Raw genomic sequence first — 23501 nt, 5'->3', positions numbered from 1 at the left:
ACATGGATTTATAGTTACGACCCCAAAACAAAGCAGCAATCGAGCGTATGGGTCTTTTGAGATGAACCGAAACCAACCAAAGTGGCGTGCGTGCAAAGTGCCTCTAAGCGGGTGATAGCTTCTTTTTTTTTTAATAAAACTGGACACGTGGCTACTATTGCTTTGGGGAATCGTTGTACCGTGAATAGTTATTGGTACACGACCATTTGTTTGCCGGAAGTTATTGACAAACTCCGTAAAAATAATCGTAAATGCCATATCATCTTGCACCACGATAATGCCAGTTCTCACACGCCCAGACAGACAAATGAATTTTCGAAGGTGAACAACGTTGACTTTATGAGCCATACCCCGTACAGTCCCGACCTGGCGGCACTTTGTGACTCATTTATTTCCAAAAATTAAGAACCAGTTCCGCGGTCAACGATTTTCATCACCTGAGGACGCTGTCGAAAGGTATGAAAAATATGTTTCAGAGATTGTCACGGAGGAGTGGCATAAATGTTTTGCAATTGTAAACCACGTGGCCACAACCCCGTTACACGCGGGTTGTGGGAATACCCGGGAGTTTTTAGTGAGTAAGAGTCTCACATTACTACCGCGCGTCCCCGTGACGCGGTGGTATCGGTGACGGATTTTCCCCCGAAAAAAAAATTAGTTTAGTATATGAATAATCTCAGTACAGAGTACTAATAAAACCGACCTCAAAAGTACGTGGAATTACGTCTATTTGCTAAGTTTTATTGAAATATATCAATGAAATGACTTGATACTGGAGATAAGAAATCGGTTCTCACTGCGCAAAGTATATTGAGAGAAAAACGCCTTGAATTGAAGAAATAGCAAACTCAACCATTAAAATAATTGCTCCTAAATTAAAGTTAGGCGCTATTTATAAAAATGAATTTTCATGCGTGAACAGCCACTATTAGAGGTGGATGATTTTCTTCAAAATGAAATGGGACCACTATGGAAGTACCCCCTTTCCAACAAAAAAGAATCATGAAAATCGGTTCACAAATACCGGAGTTATCGCGAAACACACATACAAAAAAAAGAACATACAGTCGAATTGAGAACCTCCTCCTTTTTTGAAGTCGGTTAAAAAGCAGAAGTCAATTTGCTTGCGTTTCCGAATATGTTTTCAGGTCAAATTATATTATAATGTATATATTATTAATATACAAATATAATCAACATTTACTTAATTAAAAAACAATTATCTAAATTTTGTTTTTAATGCTCATTTGTCTTAGTTTTGAGATCCAACATAAAACTATCAAAGTTAATTTATAGACTTCAAACATTTTTTCCTAGCTCGGAACAGATTAAAATATCTATTGATTTAATTTCATGTATATCTCAGACAAAAAGGATCAATCATCAAAATATGACCGTTTAATTTTTTTGCCTGTTGCGTTTGCAAATTTAAAATAATCGTTTAAATACGTGCCCTTGCGCATTTTTAAAAATTATTGTTGGGTGATATTAGTTAAAAATCGTCGTTTATTTCCCATGCATAGGGAAAACTGAGTTATGGCTCTTATGCCTTATGGCTTATATATTAGTCATTTTGTTTTTGACTTGCATGCCTATTTCATTATTTATTTAAACTCATCACAAGAATAAGAATTTCAGGCCACAAAAGTATCTTAATCACTGAATCTAATATGTAATTGGTAACATTACAGGCACATGGGACTTGTCAACTAATGTCTCAGTGTGAGGCAGGCAGTGCCCCTCAGATCCTTGCGATTTAAAGCTCTGAGGGGCACTGTAGTTGCTATAACGATTACTATGATCAGGTGTGCTGCTTACCACCAGGCGCTGTTCGTCCCGTCACTTCGTATCAGAAAAACACAATAATTTACATTTATCACTGAATGCAAGATTATTATCTAAAATTAACAATACACTTGAATAGGAAATGAAACCATTTTTCCGGATTTAGATCGCGTATATTTGTTTTTCAAACAAACCAACGTTTCGAGTCCTTTACAGGTCGTGACCATGGTCACGGTTGACGTTTTTGACGTTGAAAAAAAACAAATAAACGCGATTTAAATCCGGAAAAATAGTTTCATTTCCTATGTGTAACAATCGCGAAACCTAAGAACTTGATAAATACAATTGAAATAATGCAAAACTTTACTATGAACTTTTCCCATAATAACCTCTAAAATCTATTTACTTTATTATTTATTATTATTATTACATTGGGGACGTTTGAACCAGGTCAGGTTCAGAGCGGTCCTGTTTCATTCTTATAGTTAAATAAAAATGACTAAGTCTATCGAATTGCATTATTAACTTCTATGTGACGAAATCTGTTGCTGATTTATATTTGTGTCTTCCTGGCGAAGCCTACGTTGCGGATTTACATAATTATGTAAGTAATTTATTTTTTAAATGAATTGCAATTTTAACATGTAAAGGAACAAATTATATTATATTAAATTATTACTTATCTATTCACTTTTATTTATGTCCTCTTTTTACAAAGAAATATTAAAAATGAATTCAATACGTCTACCATTGCAGTAGGCGCTTCTTAGACATTTAGATATATATATTTCATCCAAAAATATGAAAGCCTGTGTGAAGTGTAAAGAATCTTGAGATTTTCAAGTTTTCTTTTCCAGTTGGATGAAAGATGGCTACGCGTTAGGTATGAGAGCGGAGGACGGAGATGGGTAAAATCAGTATATCTCTTACCTTATTTCTACAGCAACAGAAGGGAAATATAACACAGTTAAGAAACGAGGGTATTACATTAAAAATGTCAACATAGCACACAAATTGTCTATAGGAACAAGAACAAACAGCCGCGCTTGCGATTTTGCGTTTCTACAGTATGGTTTATTACCCTGCAGTAGGATACAAATGGACTAATAAAAAAGCACATATGGAGTAATGGAGAAAGATCTATTGCTTTTTTATAAAGTCCGCTTAAATGTATCCCTACATTCGTTATTTTTACTAACACAGAGTCCAAGTGACGGAACTAACAAGTCGAACGCCTGGTGGTAAGCGACTCGCCAGTCCGTAGCTGTTGCAGTGCCACTATATACCGGGTGGAAATTTGTAATGCCACCTTGAGGGAAAGTACTCTAAATACTGGAGATATAAATTTTTACTTGAAGGAAACATTCCTTTATTTTTTTAAAGAAATAAAACTGCATTCATAGATTTTGGAAAGTTTCTAGCATCATGCGGGAATCGAACCCGCTTTAATCTGAAAAAAATGCACCCTGCACTTTTATTGCATCGATCGGTAGGGTTAATTATAATAATAAAATCTCTCTCACAAAATTGGTTAATTAAATGAAAAAAAAAAACATGAAATCTTAACATATTTTAATAAAACGAAAAAAATGGTAATTAGTTGCTCGAAATGAGCTCCATTTTCTTGGATACACAAATTTAATCTTTTAACGAATTCATTTTGAGTAACTTTTAATAACGTGTTGTGATGAATTGTATTACAAATCGTATTCTGAACCTCTGCCTTCAACTCGTTTACACTCGCATAGGATATAAGGAAAATTTGATTTTTAACATAATCCCACAAAAAATAAATCTTAAGTGGTGAGATCTGGTGATCTCCCAGGCCATCTGATTGTGCCGTTTGTACCAATCTAGGTATTAAAATGATTACTAATGTAGGCAGTAGTGACTCTGCTGTTATGGGCTGGAGCGCCATCTTGCTGCAGAATTATTCGATTTAGCTCTTCCTCGGATGAAACATTTAACTCATTTCTTAAGAGATAATTAACAAGTAATCTGATGGACCTTTGAGTAAAAGTGCTTTAACTTGACCCATTGAATTTATAACTCCAGATTTCATGGTTTGTAAGAGAGATTTCATCCTGATAATTAACCCCATCGATTGATTTAATTAAAGTACAGGGTGCATTTTTTAAAAGATTTTAGCGGGTTCGATTCCCGCGTGTGGCTAGCAATTTTCGAAAATCTTTGAATGCAGTATTATTTCCTTTTAAAAATAAAGGAATGTTTCCTATTAGTAAAAATTTCTATCTATAGTATTTAACGTACTTTCCTTCCAAGTGGCATTACAAATTTCCACTCTGTATATATATGTAAATATAAATGTAATATGTTTGATGGGAGTTTTTAACTTCATAGTGGTTTATTTTTAACTTCATATATACATATAATAAAACAATTTGAAATAGAGGTAATGTTATATATATTTATATAGACACACACATTTTGGATTCTTGGGGTAGGTAACAAAATTATATATTTTAGCATGGTTAATGTTATGATATTTTTAACGACAATTTGTAGTGCTTAAAAGAAAAACATATAATGTAAAATTTTAAGAACAAGCCTCGTAACACTCTTACCGTAAGAAGTAAAAAGAAGATAATCTCAGTACAGAATACTAAAAAAACCGACCTCAAAAGTACGTGGAATTACGTCTATTTGCTAAGTTTTATTGAAATATCCTTAAATTCGCCACTATACAGAACTTGATACTGGAGATAATAAAAATCGATTCTCACTACTCAAAGTATATGGAGAGAAAAACGCCTTGAATTGGAGAAATAGCAAAATTAACCATTAAAATATTAATTGCTCCTTAGTAAAATTTAGGCGCTATTTATAAAAATGAATCTTCATGCTTGAACAGCTACCCTTAGAGGTGGATGATTTTCTTCAAAATGAAATGGGACTACTATGGAAGTACCCCCTAGAAAGAATCATGAAAATCGGTTCACAAATACTGGAGTTATCGCGTAACATACATACAAAAAAAAATCATACAGTCGAATTGAGAACCTCCTCCTTTTTTGAAATCGGTTAAAAAAAATATGAAAACAAAAAGTTATGAGACCTCTGGTAGAGCCAAGTTTGGCGTTCATTAACCTTAACTGTCCACTCAACGCGGCGAATAAAACATTTTTGAATTGAATTATTTAATTTTTTATTACGGGCCTGTAACCTAAATTATACTAATTCACGGAGACGTAGTTATTTCAAGTTTTTCCTAATTTATTTTTCTAAGGTTTTGTAGGCAGACATATAAATCTCAATGAGGCGATTATCGATATTTTTAAATGAGCGATTTAATTAGCAGCGACGTTCTGTAACCGTCATAGTGTATAAATATTTAATGTTGAACCGTATACTGTAGCCAATTATTCTGGGCAGCTAATATAATCATCTACTTTCCCTCTATTATGTCTACTGCATTGCTCTGACGTCTCTCCTGTCATTATTAATACAATAAACTACGAGTAATATACGAAGTTTCACATGTGGAAGCATTATGTATTATTTTTCAATCGCATCCCGTAATTTAGTGAGGTTGAATAATTTATTTTCTTAAGTGCTTATTACGAAAACGTAACGGGAAATGTTCGTTCACATTTATCTTTTGACATATTTATACTGTTGCTTAATCTGGTTAAACTGAACCTTCAATTAGTATAGTTTTTGTAAATACATTTTTCGTAAAATCAATATGCAAATGTTATAATTACAAGTAGCAGAAGAGTTCCTTGTGAAAGAGTTCGATGGAAGTACTACCACCTCACCAAACAGTAATATTAGCAATACTGTGTTCCAGTTTTGAAGGGTTAGGTGCTGGTGAAATTACAGGCACATGGGACTTGTCAACTTATGTCTCAGGGTGTCGAGCGCAGTGTCAGTGCTCCTCAAATCTTAGCAATTCAAAGGTCTGAGTGGCACACAACTGTTATGTACAGGCATGTAGCTTACCATCAGGCACACGACTTGTTCGTCCAGTCCCTTGATATCATACAAAAGAATTTAAAAATTGTGTGGAATGGCCATACTCCTATGCTGTGGATATTTCAAGGATCCACTCGAAACGTATCGCTTCCATATTTATATGGAGAACGACTAAGGAGTGGAATTACCTGACTGTAGACTTATTCCCCAAACGCTATAACTTGGGTCTTTTCAAGGCGGGAGTGAATAGGCATTTTTTAGGTGTGCATACCACATCGTCAACCTCATTGTCACATTCCATCAAGTGAGATAGAGGTCAAATGCGCACTTATTATTAAAAAAATCAGTTTCAAAAACGCAAAAAACTATTATTATGTTTGATTATTTAATAGTAATTATAATAAAGAGTATAGTCACGGGATGCCGGGACGGGACGCCCCATGTACATTCTTCGAGTATCATACTCGAAGAATGTACATGGGGCGCACTATATGTTTCCGAAATGAATAAGAAAAAAAAACTATATATCTTTTTCTCTCAAAATATTCTCAGTTAGCGTTAATGCACTTTTTCATAAGAATGAACCAATTTTGAAAACATTTATGCCACTCCTCCATGACAATCTCTGAAACATATTTTTCATACTCTTCGACAGCGTCAATAGGTAATGAAAATCGTTGACGGCGTAACTGGTTAATAATTTTTGGCAATAAATAAAAGTTACAAGGTGCCAGGTCGGGACTATACGCGGGATAGCTCACAAGGTCAACGTTGTTCACCTTCAAAAATTCATTTGTCAGTCTGGCCGTGTGAGAACTGTCATTATCGTGGTGCAAGATGATAAGGCGTTTACGGTTATTTTTACGGAGTTTGTCAATAACTTCCGGCAAACAAATGGTCATGTACAAATCACTATTTACGGTACAACGATTCTCCAAAGCAACAGCAGGCATGTGTCCAGTTTTATTAAAAAAAGAAACAATCATCCGCTTAAAGGCGCTTTGCTTCGCTTTGTGTGCCACTTTGGTTGGTTTCGGCTCATCTCGTAAGACCCGTACGCTCGATTACTGCTTTGTTTTGAGATCGTAATTATAAATCCATGTTTCGTCACCTGTTATTATGTAACACACCAAATTTGACGCCCCTTTGTTGAATCTGGTAAGCATGGCATTGCACCAAGTGACGCGATCCGTTTTTTGAGCCTCAGTCAAATTGTGTGGGATTCACCGAGAGCACAGCTTGTTCACACCGAAATCTTTGTGTACTATTGATTGTATTTGACTCATGCCTATGCTTAAAGATGCCCGAATCTCATGGTATGTCACATGCCTTTCTGTTTTGATCATACTGCGCACAGCATCGATGTTTTTGTTGTTCACAGCGACCATCACGTAATTTGTCACTGAGATTCTCACGACAGCGTTGAGTTCTGCAAACCAGCCATAATAGTCGTCTTGCATGGTGCTTCATCGCCAAAAGTTGGTTTCACTCGGGGTCGCTCTACAACCGATGCTGGTGTCGAGTTGATTAATCATATCATTCTTAAATCGTATTTGCGTGGTAAGGCACAGAGGGTCGATGTTTTTTTTTTTTTTTTTATTGTGACTCGGCAAAATGACTGCACCGCGCCTGATGGAAAGTGCGAATACAGTCCAGAGATGAGAGTAACGGATGGAAAACACAAATATCTTCACTCCGTCACTATCATTTTGCCGGTCTGGCCAAATGCTTCTTCACACTACGTTTGAAGGACCCGATGTTATAGAGGGGAGGGAATACATATTATATCAATACATATAATATCGCAGCTCTGGAGTAAAAAATCGGTGCACCTTGTTCAGGATGCCAAGCTTGCGCGACGCGGTACAGATGACGCTCTCTATATACTCTTTGTTGCTCATGTCCTTCCGGATGCTCATCCCCAGCAGGCTGAGCTTGTCCTGCAGCGTCAGCGTTGTACCCTGAAGATGGGGAAGTGGAAGGAATGGGGATTTTTTGGAACTGAACGCGCATACCTGGGTTTTCTTGGCGTTGAACTCAATCAAGTTTCGGGAGCCCCACGACGATATATGTTCCAAAACATGGTTGAGCTCAGCGACAAGTTTTTCCTCTCAGGGTCCTCCCGGCTGCTTGACGGTTGCGTATAATAGCAACCGTGCACTGTGCTATCATCTGCATAGCAATGAATGTTGCCAAAAGGCAACAAGTCATTGATATGGAGAAGGAACAGCGTGGGCGACAGTACGGAGCCCTGTGGCACCCCAGCATTAACTGTCACGAGCCGCGAAGTGCCTCCGTCAACAAGGACACGCAATCTTCGCTCGCGCAGAAAGCTGGAGATCCACTCACAAAGGCGGCCGGGAAGACCATATGCCGGAATCTTGGAGAGGAGACCACGGTGCCATACCCGATCAAAGGCCTTAGCAATATCCAGACTTATCGCTAAGGTTTCGCCCTGTTTGTCGATAGCTTCACCCCAGAGATGCATTAGATACGCTAGAACGTCACCCGTTGATCGGTTCGGCCGAAACCCGTACTGTCGATCATTAAGAATGGAGTGACGTTCCTGGTGCCGGATTATCTGGATATTTAGAATCCGCTCCATTACTTTGCAGAGCACTGAAGTGTTAACGTACGAGATCATCAGAGTCTGCAATTAGCATGGGTGTCCCTCAAGGTTCAATTGTAGGCCTAATTTTGTTTTAAGTTTGTATTAATGACTTACCGAGCCTTATGGAGGGTATAAAACATGAGATAGTATTGTTTGCTGATGATACTTTCTTATTATTTAAAGTTAAAAGGCACCAATGTTCCTACGACGATGTGGACAATGCTATGTCTAAAGTAGTTGATTGGTTTGCTGTTATACATAATAAATAATAATAATAATAAGAAATATAATAATAATTATTTATTATAATAACCTACTCCTTAATGAGAACAAAACAAATTGTGTGAAATTTACATTACCCAATGTTATAGAGACAGTTACAAACATTGTAGTTAGAAACGATAAATTGAATCTTGTGGATACAGTTGTATTTCTAGGTATAACGTTAGAATCTAAATTGCAATGGGGTCCCCATATAAGTAAGTTATCAAAACGGCTCGGCTCTGCAGTGTACGCGATTAAAAAAATAAGGAAACTTTCAGACGTCGAAACCGCTAGATTGGTTTACTTCATCTACTTTCACAGTCTAATGACTTACGGCATTTTCATTTGGGGTAATGCCGCCGATATCAATAGAATCTTTGTCCTGCAGAAACGTGCAGTTAGGGCAATTTACAATCTGGGTCCCAAAGTATCTTTGAGAGATAAGTTTAAGAAAATTAACGTTCTTATACTAGCCTCACAGTACATTTATGAAAATGTAATTTATGTTAAAAGGAATAGTAATTTCTTTATGAAAAATAGTGACAGGCATAACATTAATACGAGGAATAAAAATAAACTAGCTTCTCTTGATAGTCGTCTTCACAAAGTCAAAAAATCATTTAAGGGGCATTGCTTCTATAACAAGATTCCAGTTGATATATAAAATTTGCCTTTCACGAGGTTTAAAACTATAGTGAAACAAAAACTTTATATTAAAGGTTATTATACAACTTCTGCGTACTTGGATGACAAAAATCCACGGTAGTTACCCGTTTAGCTCATGGAGGTCGTTTAGCTCATGGAGGTAGTCTCGATCTCTGATGTTTCAAATAAAAAATATACCTAGTCAGGTCATAAATTCTGTCACATGTTTAATATAAAATAATTGAAACAAGTTTATTCATTATGTAACCATTTATATACCAAAATGAACTTAACAAAACATAGATTCTTATGACACTAAAGTTTATTCAAAATGACCTCCGTGATTTTGAATACAGGCTTTCAATCTGCGCGGCCAGTTGTCTATCGCAGCACGAACGAGGTCCATGTCAATATCGGCGGCTGCCTTAATCAAGGATGTCTTGAGTGACTCCAAATTGGGATGAGGCTTTGAGCACGCCTTTTCCTCCAAGTGTTGCCATATCTTGTAATCTAACGGATTCAAATCTGGACTGGAGGAGGGCCAGTCTTCGTGCCGGATGAAGTCGATTTCACGCGCCGCCAGCCAGTCTTGTGTGCTCTTCGCTCTATGAGCTGGCGCCGAATCTTGTTGAAATACCCAGTGCCTGTTATTGAACATGGTATGAGAAACAGGTTGCATAAGGTTCGTCAGGACTGTATTTTGATACACAACTGCATTCGTTTTTGCACCTTTCTCACAAAAATGTGCCTCTGTTAAGCCCCAATAAGAAACTCCCAACCATACCATGAGCGAGGATGGAAAATGACCTCGTTGGACACGCGGAATACGGTTGCTCGCTTCTTCACTACTGTGTGCGTACACATTATCATTTCGTTTGTTGTAGCTCTCTTCTACGGTAAAAATTTTTTCATCTGAAAAAAGAATTTCCCGATATTTTTTTCCCGCGTACCGCTTCAACAAAGCGCGGCATCTCTTCAGTCTCAGGTCCATTAGACGAGCATTCAAACGATGTCCTGTTTTTCTTCGATATGCCCGAAGCCCTAAGTCTTCATTTAACACCCTTTTATTTGCAATAATTGCAACACGGTCTTCTTTAATTATTAATCTTTACACTTTAAGTAAAGTGCCTTTACGTGAAGGCACGGTCTTCGTCCACTCCATATTTAAAAACGAGTAAAATTCTAAAAAGTATACATTTTTATTTTCATGAACAATTCGAAATTCGAATTCAATAAACATTTTTGTGGCCAGCATTCTAAAAGAAAAGTTTTTACTGTGTGACAATACTTATGACCTGACTGTGTATATATTGTAAATGTTGAATGTGTACAAATGTTATTTACAAAGAGCAACCCCTAGAATTTATTGCTCATTCTTCTCAGGGGAATCTGCCTTACGAATGAGTGGTAGAGTTTAACCATTGTGGCGATTTCAAGTGTAATAACGCTTACCTATGAAATAAAGATTCTTTTGAATTTGAATTTGAATTTTGAAAAAGCAGTTTGAAGCCGAGGGAAGCTCCGCTGAGCTGTTGAATTACACTTAAACTCGTAGAAAATTATACTGCCACAATTTTCACGAGTTAAATCCATGGTGATGTAGACAATCAATTTCTAAAATGACGCCACAATGTAAAAACAAGTGACAGTTAGATGAAACAAACTGTATTCTACAGCCAAAGAGTTCCATTTTCAAATGTTGTAATTACTTTTTAACTATTGTTTATGTAAGTGGCCAGTTCCGGAAACTTATAGTACGGCCAATGTATATTAGCAAAGTTGAAGCCTTACCAGACACATAACTATAGCTAGATAGTAACTAGCTCCGTCCTTATTTTGTGTAAACCATTGACTTACAATTATATGGACGTCGGGTCCGCGCTAAAAAGTGTCCGCACTTGTAAGGCGCTAAAATCGTATACAGAGCGCCAAACTCCGCTTTAGTCTTCATTTGTTCTACTGACAGCGCGATACTGCGATGACATTACAATTTAAATTTCGAATAGGTTGACTTGGGACATTTTTTTCGTGGTATTTGTATTAGACCCGTCGTCCATTTATTTGTAAGTCAATGGTGTAAACTTATTGTTTATAAAAAATATGATCAGGACATTGAAGCCATTGGTTGATAAGAACAAACGAGTTTCGAGTAGTCACTGCTGACCCCGTTGCCTGCATGCAACAAGAAATCAGGTGGTTACGCGTCGGCTGTGCTGATAGTACCTCCTTACAAAAGTTAGGTCGTTTTAGGTTACGGTATCCTCAGAGACATAATAGTTATGTTTTTTTAATTGATTCTAATTGAATTGATTTTAATTGAGTCTGCTGAGTGTTTGCGTTTATCTAAAAGTAATCAACCAATAATTTACGACTTGGTTTAACGATACAGGAAATGATCGTGAACATTCTTTACCGGCCCTTATTGGGCCTGCTTCGTGGTGAATGGCCAATGTAAGTGGCGACGCGTGCCTAACAGGAAGGTTGTCTAGTTGGGTTTAGTAAGCGAAAGTAAGTAAGTGATTTATATCAAACCTTTACTTCAATTTTATAGATTTAAATAACCCATAATTAATAACGTATTATTCAAGTTGTTAAAAACTAAACTAAAACAGATTTGCTGCAAGCACATAGAAAAATTCGTCAGATCCGCTAGTTCGTTCCATGGCTTAGTTGGCATAGCGTCTGGTACGGTTTGCTGGAAGACATTAGTTCGAATCTAGCTGGAATGAATAATTTTATTCTACGTGTTCTGTCCATAGATATAGAAAAAAGGGGAGATATGTAATGACGCTGTGTAAGATCGGGTACCGATGTCATCACTTTTTAGCTTGTGTGCAATTCAAACTTTACGCTCTATTATCTACTATCATAACTTAAAGATTTTGATTGGGTAGGGCTTAAAACGTGAAAACGATGTAACACAATTTTAAAATTTAACAAAATTATGCTTACAGTCACTTGAGTAAGAGTTATATCACAATATTTCAGTATTTTTTCATCCTGGTTCAGCCAGTGACCATCAGGTGGCGTTTTAGTAAAATGCTACTAGTATATAATAGCTAACTATTACACGTTAAATGGCGCTGAAACTTATTTTTCGTTACACTAAGAACTCACGGAGCGGTTGTCGCCCGCGCCTGCCGCGGGACCGCGGCATCTGTAGAATGTGATAGTTAGGCGATTAAAATACTGCGCAGGACGCGGAATCACGCGCGCGTTGGCGGAGACGCAGGTCTGCGTCTCCGCGGTTTAATCGGCGCGGGGGCAGCGATCTAGCAGCTACGCGCCACTTAAAGTACTCGCTTCGTTGTTGATCGCCGTAGTGATAGTACATGCAGCTGAGATCCTTCCTTGACAAGAATGGTTAATAATACAGAACTCATTCAGGACGCTGCAGTTATACTGTCGATTTGGTTTTTGTTTACTCAAATAAAAAAGACACCGAAGATATTGGATACATCCCTTTTTACGAACCAGATCGATAAATGGATAATTTCAACTTCAATACAAAGATTGAAGAAAATATGACGATAAATTTGGTTGAAGTTCAATAGCAAATATAAATTTACCGACGTCGAGATCTATTGTAGAAAACTGAACATGTATTTAAGCTTAAAAATCTGTTCGGCAGTGCGAAGCGCAGTGTGCCATACCCTGCGGTTCGCCGCGCCCTTGTGCGCGGGGGCGCGGTAAAACCTTTTTTTGGTTGTCAGTGTGTTCAACAGCGCGTGTTTTCCATACAAAAGAAGGTACTTCAGTACAATGTTAAAAAATGGGGCGCGGTGCAGTGTGATAATCGCTTAAAGTATGTGAAATGAGTAACACATTTCACGGCGCGTTTTACGCCTGTAGTGGTGACGATTGCTCGCGGTTATCGCGGCGGGGTACTAGTAGAACCGCGCACATTTTTTTCTATAGTTCTGTCTTTCGTATTAATAATTATAACATACTAGTGGAGTAATTTCACAAAAATAATTGAACATCATTGTGGTCAAACATGGATATTATAAAATAATAATAATAATAATGGCATCAATAAACTTAAAAATTATAATTAATTATTGTAAAAGTGGATTATTTATTACATTATTTATACCAATTCAATTAATTTTACTTGAAATAAGCAGTTTTACTTCCCTACTCTACAACTTTATAAACTACTTAATTGATAACTTTAAAATTTATTTATCACTGTAATAATGTTCAACACTATCGAATTACACAATTAAAAGTTTTCAAAAGGAATGAAAGATGAATAATGAATGACCTTAGGTGTTAACCTGATTAATTATGATCAGGCACCCAGTAACAGTCCCTGTATTATTCAGTTGCAATAGAGCTCCTTGTGAAAGAGTTCGTCCAGGGAAGTACTGCCACCTTACCTATTTCTGCTGCCAAGCAGTCATGTTAGCATTCCTACGTTCCGGTTAAGAAGGGTAAGTGTGCTTCGTGAAATTACAGGTATATGGGATGCATCTTATGATTTATGTCTCAGAATGACGAGCGCAGTGACAGTGCCTCTCAGATCTTTGCGATTTAAAGCTCTGAGCGGCACTGCAACTGTTATGGTCAGGCGTGTAGCTTACTATCAGGCGCACAACTTGTTCATCCCGTCACTTGATTTATAAAATAATAATAATAATAATTCGATGAATTTATGAGAGGACTTACCAAAAAATTTTCTATAAGTAGGTAATTACTAAGACGTAGTCATAATATCTTAAGTAAAATTTAAAGTAACACACACCGAAAAGTAGTCCGTGTGGTGCCGGCCTAGAATAGCACCACCCCATTCTCATCCTGTGGGTGCCGTAAAAGGCGCCTAAGGAAAATTGTCAGAAAAAGACGGGCAGCAGCGTCTTCTATCCATCTTGGCCAGAACTGCGATCGCCAACCCGCCTGTCAAGCCATTATGGCACAACTCCCCCTATGGTACACACACCAAAGAATTGGGCCCTAGTCCCCGGCAGTCCTGCTCTTCCTAGTCACGGTAGCGGCTTTGGAAACAGGGCATGGGGTACGAAGAATCCCCGGGGGAGACCCGGCTACCATCAACGACGACGACTGGACCTGGCAACCTACAACACGCGCACATTGAGGACCGACGCAAAGCTCACAGAATTGGAAGAAGCTATTAGTAAGTTACGCTGGGATATCATTGGGCTATCTGAAGTCCGAAGAGAGGGGGAGGACTCGATAATCCTTAATTCCGGCAACTTACTGTACTAGCGGGAAGGCGACTGATAGAGTCTACGCGCCGACCAATACCTGCACAACTCCAAAACCCCGAGAGCTTTCAGCTCGAACTTTAAAACCGCTTCGAAGCCCTCAAAAACTGCATAGATGTGGACGTTCTAAACAACATGGTGGTGGATACTGTCCGTACGATTGGGTCCAAGTTTTTCAAAATCCACTGTACCAGAATAAAGAAACTCTCTGACAAAACACTCCAACTCATGGAACCTAGAAATGAAATGAGGCTACAGAACTCAGAGGATGCAAGTTACTACAGGCGGCTAAATAGGCAGATATCGAAGTCTTTGACTAGCGACATACGCCAATTTAATACAGAGCGTATTAAAGAGGCCATTGAGCGGAACAAAGGCTCCAAGGTGTTCACGAGAGATCTATCTATTGGGTAAAGCCAACTGACGAAGCTAAAGACTGATGACGGTAGCATCATTTCATCTAAGCCTGAAATCCTGAGGGAGATAGAGAGTTTACTTATACTTCACGAAAGCACCTGTTGAAAGCGAGGTTAAAGATCCCAGAGCCAAGCTTACCCGACATTATACCGAAGATATCCCGGACGTCAGCCTGTATGAGATTAGTGTGGCTCTCAAACAACTCAAGAACAACAAAGCGGCGGGCGATGGATGGAATCACTACAGAACTTCTGAGAGCGGGCGGCAAGCCGATACGTAAAGTCCTCCAGAAGCGTTTCAATTCTGTCATCGTCGAAGGTCAAACGCCGAAGGCATGGGGTAGGAGCGAGGTCGTTCTGTACTTCAAAAGGGGTGATAAAACACTCTAGAAGAACTATCGGCCAATCTCGCTTCTGAGCCATATCTATAAGTTGTTTTCGAGAGTTATCACGAATCGTCTCGCTCGCAGGTTTGACGACTTCCAACCCCCCGAACAAGCCAGCCGAACGGGTTTTAGTACCATAGACCACATCCATACGCTGCGGCAGGTTATACAGAAGACTGAGAAGTGTAACCGGCCACTTTGCTTAGCGTTTGTGGACTATGAGAAGGCCTTTGATTCGATCAAGACCTGGGCGGTGCTGCAGTCTCTCCAAAGGTGCCAAATAGACTATAGGTATATAGAGGTGTTAAGGTACTTATACAAAAACGCCTCTATAACAGTCCGATTACAGGATCAGAGCTCTAATCCCATCCAACTGCAACGAAGCGTGAGACAGGGAGATGTGATATCTCCGAAAATGTTCGCTGCTGCGTTGAAGGATATTTTCAAGCTTCTGGACTGGAAAGGACTTGGCATCAACATCAATGACGAGTACCTAACACACCTATTTGCCGATGATATACTTCTTATGGCTGAGACCTTGGGAGACCTGAACACAATGCTCGAAGATCTCAGTAGTGTTCCCCAAAGAGTGGGTCTTAAGATGAACATGGACAAGACGAAGATCATGTCGAATGTCCATGTTGTAACCGCTCCAGTTACAATTGGTAGCATTACACTCGAAGTTGTTGACCATTACGTATACCTGGGGCTGTTGACCATTACGTAGTCTAGTTAGGTAAGTCCAACTTTGAGAAAGAGATCTCTCGTCGAATCCAGCTCAGATGGGCAGCGTTCGGGAAACTACAAAAAATCTTTGCATCCAAATTACCTCAATGTCTCAAGACGAAAGTCTTTGACCAGTGTGTGTTGCCAGTGATCACATATGGATCAGAAACGTGATCCCTCACTATGGGCCTCATAAGAAAGCTCAAGGTCACTCAGCGGGCAATGGAGAGAGCTATGCTCGGTATTTCCCTACGTGATAGAATCAAAAATGAGGAAATCTGTAGGAGAACTAAGGTAACCGACATAGCTCGAAGAACTGCTCAGCTGAAGTGGCAGTGGGCGGGGCACATAGATACGAGAACCGATGGCCGTTGGGGCGGAAAGGTTCTTCAATGGTGACCGCGCTCCGGACGACCGTGGGTAGGTCGACGAGTGGGTAGGCCCCCCACCAGGTGGACCGACGATCTGGTGGAAGTCGCGGAAAGCCGATGGATGCGGGCAGCGCAGGACCGATCGTCGTGGAGATCGTTGGGGGAGGCCTATGCCCAGCAGTGGGCGTCGTATGGCTGAATGATGATGATGACACACCGAAAAGCTCGCTTTAATCTAAGATGATGTAGAGGTAGAGTCCTAATAATCCGGAAATTCCCATAGTTTAACAGGAATAGAGACTTTTTAAAGTTTTTTTTAACTCTTTTTTTATTTAAGGACTTCGAACATTATTGGACATGGCAGCCCCATTAGAAAAACAATACATCGATAGAGATAGATAAATAAATAACCAAACAGGTATACAAAATCTTCGCGACACTCCATGTTTGCTCCGACAAAACGGATTGAATCCACCCAACATTAAATGTACGGAAACCAACCTGTGCAAATAACTGTACCCTGATAGGTTCCGTCGGAACACACTCCATGAGCAAATTATGTACAACCTCAGGAATTCCACGCATTTCGCAATTCGTTGAATTCACTCTTCGCATCAAATAACGTGTCCGGATCGAAGCCTCAGCGTGCTGACAATTAAACCCCTCACAAGGAGTTTACAATACTATTGGTAAGAGTCTTCCTTTAATGCTTGTGATAAAGAAATTAGTTTATTTTGGTTTAAAAGTCTTGGCACCGTTATACCAGTATTTTCACGTAGTCATCCCGCCGTCGGCGGCACGCCCGCGAAACAAAGTTTCTTGTAACTTCATAGACCGCGACTCGCTCTCTTCTCGACCTGTTTATATCAATTTGCTTCGGAAATATTTAATAAACGTTCCCTATAATTACGTTATATGTTTTCAAGTTGTTCCTTTGCTTGAACACACATGTTTGTAGTTATATGTAGTTACGTACGTACGTCGTACACACCTTTAATGAGAGTATATCATACAATATAATGGACACAAAATATAATTATAGTATGATACCTGTTTTCTGTTGAATAAATCATATTATCGTCTTATAGTCTCAATAATAACAAAATTCATTGTATAAAACCGCAAACTGAGGTTAAAACGCGAGAACTTCAATCCAATTCACCCACAAATTACGTAAAGCCTGAAAGCTTCTGACTTCCGACTGCTATTCGTGTGGATAGAGGGACGCACACATATTCAGTGGAGTGAGCGTTTATTGGGTGCAATGTAAGTATGCATCTGTGTGCAACTGTATATTGGTACGTGTGTTGTGCCGCGCGTGTAAGATCATGGCCGTATCATCGACGTATATTTCTATTGCCCTGGTACCCCGTCCGGCCAATGTAAGCCTTTTTACGCGTAGAGGAAAAATTTAAATACATCCAAGATTCAAGAAAATCGAATAAGTACTTTGTTTATACAGTGAGTGGTCCTTCAAACATAATGAGGAAATTGAATAAATCTCTCGTTTTCACACTTATCCGTTTCTGCAATCCAAGTTACTTTCGTTACAGAAGTTTTGAATTGTTCATTTCATTGCATAAAATGAGGGGTTGATTTCATTTAAGTAATAAATTGTATTTTCAAATATTAATAAGTTTCAGGAATACTTACTTTGATATTTCGAAGAAAATAGAGTCTCACTTACTTGTATAAATTTCTCAAGAGTACTTTTTCTTGTGTAAGTAATTTCTTTGCGAACTACACAAGTAACATTTAATAAAAACATTACGTTTGGGGTATTATTCCAAGACAATATTAACGTGCTATTTTTGAAAGCGTCAAAAACGTCGGCGTCGTCGGTTCAGTGTTGTCACATCACCTTTGGGGGCAAAGCCGATTACATACGGACTACATTTCTCTCTGAGAGTATTTCCTCTCCATTGTACACCACATACTAGGTACAGAAAGATATTTAAGACCTCTTCTGCTTCTGCGCAGTTGTTTAAAAATTTAAGACCATTATTGTAGGTGACTTCAATTATTGAAGTTTGAAAAATACGAGAATGAAGAGAATATTTTTTATTAAAAGTAAAATTAATTTTAGTAGAAAACGTAGAATTGACTAATTAAGTTATTACGATGTCGTTGCTGTGTTTTCAATATTAAAACTAGATAATAATAATATTGCTCATTTCCTTCTAATGAATTACCTAATCCATGAAATCTGGAATCATCCGTCCTTGGGTCTATTCTTGTTATTCTAATAATCCACTTAAGAAAATAATGTACAACACCAAAAGTATGGAAAGATCGTTAGTTTTATTAGCAACCTTAATATAAATTGGGATTGATTACCTTGTATTTGTAAATGGAACTGAGATGGAGTTATATCGTCCTGTTTGTCACTGTCACGTAAAGTTTGATCCGCGAATTGCGGATAAGCGGTCGGCGTTTACGGACTTGCGACACAATCTAAAATGCATATCGCCTAAGTCCTGTAACTATTCGTTTGTTTCATTTTAAAACTGATTTGGTTTTGTTACGAAACAGTTATGCTAATGAGAGTTTAGCCCGATCGAATATATTTAGTATAAATTGAACACTTTGTCGTGGGTCTGATTTTTATTTTTATCATGTATTTTGAAGCATCTTAATTGGTGAATGGCAAAGACAGAACACGTGATAATCATAGTGCATTATTAATATGACGTGGTAATCCACGTTAGTTTTAAAATACGTAGTCCAAGAATAATGTAAGTTTTTAGATGAAGTTATACTCGTACATATTTTTTAAAGGATTTAATATAATTTTGATAAGCTTTGGGACTCAACGAAATATCAGTGGCTTCCTTTAAATATGTATCGTACCGGTTGTAATAAAACCATATGTGATAGTACGTCAAAAGTGTCTTTATCACATGAAAGTCATAAAAATAATACGAATTACATGAAACAAATGACGTAGATGTATGTGAATATTTACATGTCACCTATTTAAGCATAAAAAAGGTTTTGTTCCTAGAGTCTTTAAGTCTCTGTCCTGAAATTTTGTAATTTTGCAGATGTGGCCTTATTATACCAATATCCTCCTTTCCTTCGTTCCTTGTGTACTAGAAATATTTCTTTAAGCAATTGCTGAGACAAATGTGAACTCTTGGAATGTTACCACTATGTCAATTACTTTAGTAAGCGAAAGAAGCTAAACCGTTTTTATTTTCATAGTCTGCGGAAGAAGTTTTAGTTAAATTTCTATAATAAGAAGTGCTGTACCACGGTTTTTGAGGTTGAGCCAAATCGCTTAGATTGGACTGAGCAACGACGCTTAGTTAGTACAAAATTATGGTTCGTGTGTTGCAATTATTAGTTTCGATTATTGTTGCAATTAACAGAGATGTTTACGATTAGCACGAATCATTTATTGCCTTAATTAATAAATATTACGTAGGTAAAATAATCAAAAGGTGAACGAGACGACGACGATCGATGAAATTAATTAATTCAATGTCGAATTGTCATTTGTTCGTTTCTTTGTAGGCACTAATAATGATGACTATTATAAATAATGATTAATTGGTTCTTCAAAAAACTTGTATTCGAATACAATTACATAAGTAATTAATAAATTTTAAGCGGATCGCACCCGTACGTACTCATCTTTGTTGGTCATATTAATTTCATTAAGAGCTTTATCACAATTGAGGATCGTATAATCCCATCAAATATAATAAATTAAATCGCAAAGTAATAACATTATACAGTACAAATTAAGTGTTAACCGCAGCCGGAATGACGTTTAATTTTAAACTATGGATGGGCGCGAGAAAAACTGAACTTGATTGGGTAGCAACCGACGCCGACAGGGGTGCGTCGGACGTTCGGGGTCGGGAATGTTCCCTTTTGCCCTTGAAATGTATTATCAATATTTTTTTTAAATGTTAAAAAATATTGTGAAGTAGGTTTTAATTAAATAATTTTCTATCTACGGATTTTTAACTTGTACAGTGAAAATTTTGATTGCGTGAAGCGTAGATTTAGATATTTTTTGTGAAGTTAAATGGCATGACAACACCATAATAGGTTTAATATTTCTATAAGTATGACTTTCTTTATGTTCTCTTCATTAGCCCTTATTGTCGCTTATTTCAAACAAACTTTATAGGAATTCGTAACAAAGGTCATTCGGAAAAGCAGACATCTGGAAATAGGGAGTTACCCGATAAAACCGGGCGCGTACGGGGTGAAGCTTGCATGCGGGAGGCAGGTTTGCTCGGGCTTGTAACGGGATCTTCTCGTAATTTCTGCTCGCCTGGTACTATTTGGCATTGACTTGGTCGAGCTGTCTGCCGATTTGTTGGTCAATTTTTGAGAGCAGTGTGACATTGAATTGAAAATCTGTTCCGTAAAGTAAGATGTAGAAGAAGAATGTAGAGTATAAGAGGACAATCAATAATAAATTACTAATATCTCTTTTGTTCAATAATCATAAAGTAATGTAAAGTAAAACAAACAATAACTCAAATAGTTTTTTTTTTATAACACTCTTTATCCACAAGGAAATTTTTGAAGGTTTTTGGTTCGGATCGAAGCGTTTCTCTTTATTTGATACTATTTTATTTTAATCCACGCCCACGGAGTGTCGTTGTAAATATTTATAGTAATATCCAGATAAATAGTAGGCACGTCGATACGGTTAATTTTAAAGAAAAGTAGACAATTACAACTTCCCTTTTGTTGTATCTATTATACTTATCTGGTTTTAATAAAAAGATAAACTGAAATACAAAGAAAGTATATTTTTTTTGGTAAAATAAAAGTTTGTGCATATGAGAAAATTATAACAAAAATAATATAAAGAATCCGGATAAATTAAATCAGGTTAAACCACAAAATAAAAACAATTTCAATAAAACAATTAATAAAAGCTAACTTATTACTATTAATTAGATTTCAAATGATACTAAAATGATCTCCGCTCAGTATTTTGTAATGAGACGTTGAAGAACACCTCATTACGCGTTTTGTGTGTTTAGAATGTGCTTTAAATTTCTCATATATTTATGTTTGAGATAAAAATGTCCGTGAAGTGGCTCCGATTACTAAGTAAGTAATAGCACGACTGCCAGTGCTGTTAGACGCCTGACTAAACAATACAAACTTCTTTAAAGATGATTTAAAGGAGACAACAGATAAAAACAGATATATAAGGCTACAAAAATACGCAGGTGTTAAAAGTCAATCTCGGAAGGCATACCGACATACATATTTAAAATAATTTTAATACGTAAATCATAACTCAAGAAAAGGGTTTGTCCTTAGAAACACCGTAATTTGATCGTTAGGTAAGTAATTTAAAATTTTCTGTATTTACTGCAAAAATGAGTGAGCTGAAGGGTGTTATTTGTAACTGCAATTTATAATTTTTAAGTTGCACAGTTAATGCTCCCTTATTGGAAATATTTTTTTAAAATCACTACCTATTTGAGTTGTTGCTAATTGAGCTGATAATTTTATAGAAAAACTTTATTATTTTTACGATGGAACAAATCAGAAAGAAACTTGTGTGAAACCATACTTCTCGTACTTATTTAAAACTGCATTTTAACACAGCTCAAAAATGTTGCGAAGATTAAATAACCCGCAAAGAGTAAGTAAACGTAGCTCGATTTAATTTTAACTGCGCGTCACCGAAGCTCAGAACACCTTTTAATAATCATGAAGCGTTTACACATTGAAAGAGAGAGTTGGGACATGAAAACCCGCTTTCCCACATTCCGGCGATAAAAGGGAAATTGTAGAGCGTTGGAAAATGGGACACAGCGAGGAAATGCGGCGGGTGCGAGTGGGAGATGAATAAAATTGTAAGGGCAACTTACCTCTTGAGCTGGCCTGGTAGCCTGGTAACTCGTTACAGGTCGCGTAAAGTCGCGCGGAGGCTCGCGGGCCGTGAGAGAACGCTAGGCTCCGTCGGGTCGACGACGCGAACTGCAATCGCATCGGCCCGTCGGGGGTGGTGCATCTATGATGTGCAAGCGAGACTGCACCGCCCGCCCATTCGGTTCGTGCCTCACTTTCCCGCCCTAAGCCGTGCCAACTTTATTTCACAAAAGTTACACTTCTTTTACAAGTGGGTAATAAAAAAAACTAATTTGTTTTGTGTCTCGTTGTTAATTACTCTATATATACTTTAAAATTTTTTTAAATAGAAAGACTTGTAAAACCGGTGTAAAACGTTACGAAATATTTTTTCCCCAATGCTAGAGTTTTTCAAGATGTTTACTAATGAGAAGGCTATGGTGATCTGAAAGATCTTAAGTGGGACTTTTACAGACAGGTCAGACGCGAGACGAGCGCGGGCGGGCCCGCCTCTACATGGCGTCGCCCTGGATACCGCCCGCCCGCAGCCGCCGTCGCCGCGCCGTCGACGACACACTGCTCCAAAATTTATCCTATTAATAATAAACCAATCAATCACTAATTTTAATAAATTTGCAATTCAATTAGTCCTATATATTTATATTTCTTACAAGAAATTACGTTAAGAAAACCAAGTTACTTCATTATGCAACAAAAAAAATTGTTTAAAGTTTTGTTTCACAAAATATTAACTAACTTTAATTAAGTATTATAATAAGCAGAAAAGTCAACAATATAAATATTTGTAAGTTACTTTATTGACGAACAACAACTACGAATATGACCTACTGTTGTGTAGCATTGTCTAATCATTAATTACCATGATAAATATATTTAATAAATAAATTAAAGAACAAATAACGCAGATAATGCTTTGTGGCCACTATTATTAGAGCGTTCAATTTATCTTAGATATCTATCCTATATATCTATTATGCGTACATGTTGTAACAATTGCGTGTGGAAACAAAATAATGCATTTACATTTATAGGATAATTCTATATTCTATATATAGAAAACCGAATGACGAGACGTACAAGTTGTACGCTTGGTAGTAAGCAGCTGAAGTGCTCTTGCACTGCCACCACCCAAAACAGTTGCAGTGCCATTCAGAGCTTTAAAAATAGCAAAGATATAGAGTTCTTAGGTTTTCGCGATTGTTACACATAGGAAATGAAACTATTTTTCCGGATTTAAATCGCGTATATTTGTTTTTTCAAACAAACCGACGTTTTGG

The 23501-nt window shown here is 37.6% G+C and overlaps 1 protein-coding gene across 1 annotated transcript in view; it reads right to left on the bottom strand.

Moving 5' to 3' along the window:
- Positions 1-22296, bottom strand: part of LOC113238017 (sex determination protein fruitless) — an 84693-nt gene extending 62397 nt beyond the window's left edge. Inside the window, exon 1 of the mRNA XM_026474739.1 lies at positions 22224-22296. The gene's annotated coding sequence lies outside the window, so the exon portion shown is untranslated. The remainder of the gene's footprint in view (positions 1-22223) is intronic.
- Positions 22297-23501: the final 1205 nt, after the last annotated feature.

This window comes from Hyposmocoma kahamanoa, unplaced genomic scaffold (genome assembly GCF_003589595.1).
Source record: "Hyposmocoma kahamanoa isolate Upper Pololo Valley unplaced genomic scaffold, ASM358959v1 94, whole genome shotgun sequence".
NCBI classification, from domain to species: domain Eukaryota; kingdom Metazoa; phylum Arthropoda; class Insecta; order Lepidoptera; family Cosmopterigidae; genus Hyposmocoma; species Hyposmocoma kahamanoa.
This window is presented reverse-complemented; position numbering and strand designations above follow the sequence as displayed.